The sequence below is a fragment of the Tripterygium wilfordii genome, chromosome 5, assembly GCF_013401445.1.
Source record: "Tripterygium wilfordii isolate XIE 37 chromosome 5, ASM1340144v1, whole genome shotgun sequence".
Lineage (NCBI taxonomy): Eukaryota > Viridiplantae > Streptophyta > Magnoliopsida > Celastrales > Celastraceae > Tripterygium > Tripterygium wilfordii.
This window is the reverse complement of record NC_052236.1, coordinates 1,707,862-1,710,974: the sequence shown is the minus strand read 5'-3', so window position 1 is coordinate 1,710,974 and position 3,113 is coordinate 1,707,862. Positions and strand designations below refer to the sequence as shown.

General features: G+C 38.5%; 1 long non-coding RNA gene across 1 annotated transcript; it reads left to right on the top strand.

Moving 5' to 3' along the window:
- The first annotated feature begins 307 nt into the window (after positions 1 to 307).
- On the top strand, positions 308 to 1,881 carry LOC119998488. Its single transcript, XR_005468267.1, has 2 exons — positions 308 to 619; positions 1,537 to 1,881. It is a non-coding gene; the product is annotated as an uncharacterized LOC119998488 (long non-coding RNA).
- Positions 1,882 to 3,113: the final 1,232 nt, after the last annotated feature.

The following is a 3,113-nucleotide window of genomic DNA, read 5'->3' as shown; positions in this document are numbered from 1 at the left end:
GATTCTACCTGATTCTGACTTTGAAGTCGCAGCAGCCGTGAATAAAAGTGTTTGATCCTACCATTGGAGACGCCGCCTCCGCAAACCACCACCACGGGAGTGTAACTCAGACCTAGGTACACCATTTCTACCTATTGATTAGCCGAAATAGTCATCGAATGAGGAAACTCATATTTGGATGGATGTCAAATGGGGAAGATGAGAAGCTGATTGTATTTTTGCCAATAAAATAAATATTTATCAATTTTTGTCGTTTATAGAATGGAACAAAATTTATGGGAACAAAACTTTTGATGAAGGACTTATCTCCAAATTTCCAAAAAAAAAGAGGTTCTTATCTAATTCTTAGCTCTAATGAGATTCTGTCTCCAAAACCCAAATCCAAGCACGAGTGGCGAGTGCTGTGGACATGCACAGAGGGCTCTCACCTTCACCTCTAAAGTTGCTTCCTCGTGGTTGCCAATTCTACATCAAAGAACAAGCATAGGATCGCTGAAAGTTTCTGGGATTCGGTGATCAAACGACAAAACCCTCAGAATTTGCAAGAAGAGCAAAACCCAATTCGAACCTTCACTCAATCATCGTCGCGCTTGTCTCTTCCACACTGCTCATTTTGGAGGTACCCACTACGGTTTTTTAATGATTCTATCACTCTGGTATGTGCATTCATCATCTCACATAGAAAATTGGTAGAGGAGATAAAGTTTTGTTCTGTTTTGGACTTAGTAGACCAGAGAGTGGTGGATTGTGAACATGAGCCAAACTGACTCAAATTGCATAACAAGATGCGATATTCACCCCATGCCAGTTGAGCCTGGAAATCTTATTATGTACTCGAGTTACATTGCACTGAAATGTTGGGAAATTTGTTGGAATCCATGGCTCAAATATTTTGAATATTGAATTTGAATGTCCCTGACCTTCTCTTAGATTCTATGGGTGTCTCTGGTGCAAGAAAGTAATGGGGAGGTGGAGTTTTCAATATGACTAATGAAACCTATTTGGCAGTCATGCTTGTGTTTTATGTTAGACATTTTGCATTAGGTATCATCCATTTTCTGGAACCACAGACATCTTCTTAACATTCAGAGGTCCTTTCTCGCTAACTTGATCGCTTATACAGGAAACGATGTGATGTACATTCTCACTTGTATTTGTAGGCTGAGGTTTCGAGTTGAATGTTCATGATTCATTCATTTCACCTTTAACTTCAGTGGTTAACATTTATTCATATGTTCCAAATTAGTTTTTACAAACTTATGCTGAATTCTGATTTTAAAACTCAAGGGATTAGCTTTATGCATTTATTAAATCATGAATCTTCTGGTGAACTTTTTTTTTTCTTGAAATCTTATGGACTCACTTTCACAAATATCCAGTTATACTGCACAAACTGATAAAATAGGATAGAGAGGAGATGCGGGGAAAGTGGCCCCATTTGTGTCTAAAAGCCACGAACTTTGTAAATCATATCTTGATTTCATTATTTCTCATATGCCCTTTTTCCTGAGTGGCTGTTCTTACCTTCTCTTTTAGGGGAAACAAAACGTAAGTTTGAGAGTGTATACACTGGAGGCACCATGAGCACGCCCAACTCTGGCCAGGTTTTCCAGTATTGGCATTGTTGTGGATCCGAAGATCCCTTTGACCCTGGATGTACAGCTGCCCCACATGCTTCATACGACGATTGAGGGAGGTGACCATCTTCTGAAATACATGCATGCTGCTTTCCTAAACTTCAAGTTTTCGATTAATTTCTATAAGTGTGCTGTTCTTGTATGTATGTGCAAAATTTTCTTCATTTGTTCTTGCTGTGAATCATGCTCTAACTATGTGTTTTACATGAAATTCAGTAAATTAATTTGCAAATGTCTTTACTTCTGTTCACGTCCTATCAGTTTGTCCAAGGTTTGACTAATGGTATGGCATCACTTGAAACCATTGCCATCTGACTCAATTACTTCTGTTCTCGAACATTGAATCTTTCTTCTTTTTTTTTCCTTATGTGCATAAAGTGACTAACTGTCAATGAGTCCGGTGTGACCATGAAAGTAGATGACTATCATGTTCCTATAATGTCTTAATATCTGAAAAAGAAAATCTTACAAAATACTTGACAAGTAGACAAGTCGATGTCCAGTTATTGTTTCTAGGGCTAAATTTCTTTATTTGAGATTGACGTAGACCAGTCTACACCCGCTTTTTAAAATACAGAATGTGGTATATATGAGAATGGCTTATTTCACTCTGGGTTGGGCAGGGAGAAGGAAATTGAGATTTGCTTCCATTATCTCCTTTTGTGATTATCGTCCGATGCATTTATCAAATTGATAAGATCTGAAGCTTTGCTCATATATATATTTTTTAAGATGGTTGTGTCATTGGATGAGAAAAAGAAGAACTTTCTACCTCTCACATAGTTTTTGAAAACAGGAGGTAAGTAGGTAATTCTTGCATCCAAACATTTTATCTTCGTAGAAGACCTCTCTTTCTCTCAAATTCATTCTCATATTGGCATTCCATTTCCAGTGCCAAGAGAACTGGTAAGATGTCATCAGATGAAGAAGAGGAAGAGGAGGCCTTTCATGAAAGAAAAGAGCCAACTTGAATAACCAAGGAGATTGCCTGAGAACCCAACAAGTGCTTCCATATATTGATGGTCTAGTGTTGGAGTCCCTCTTGGAAAGGATTCACGCAAATCATCCTTGGCTACCAAATAAGACCTTTGTCTTCATGAAAAACCTCTCTTCCTCTCAAACTGTTTCTTGGTTGCTACATTGCATTGGCAAAAGAACTCTGAAGAGCATGTCTGGTGAAGAGCAGCGACTTTTCATGATAGAAAAGAATCCATCTGATTAGCCAAGGAGAAACAATGCTCTTATCTTCATGGAAAGCCTCTCTTTCTCTACAATTCATTCTCCGTTGTAACATTCCATTGCCAAAAGAACTTTGGAGAGCTTCCGGGGAAGAAGAGAAGGCCTTACATGAAATAAAAGAGCCTATCTGATTAGCCAAGGAGACTGCCTGGGAACCCAACAAGACATTTTATATGTAAAAGCTTGAAATCCTCTTGAAAAGAAGACAGGCAAGTCATCCTTGGCTACCAAACAAGG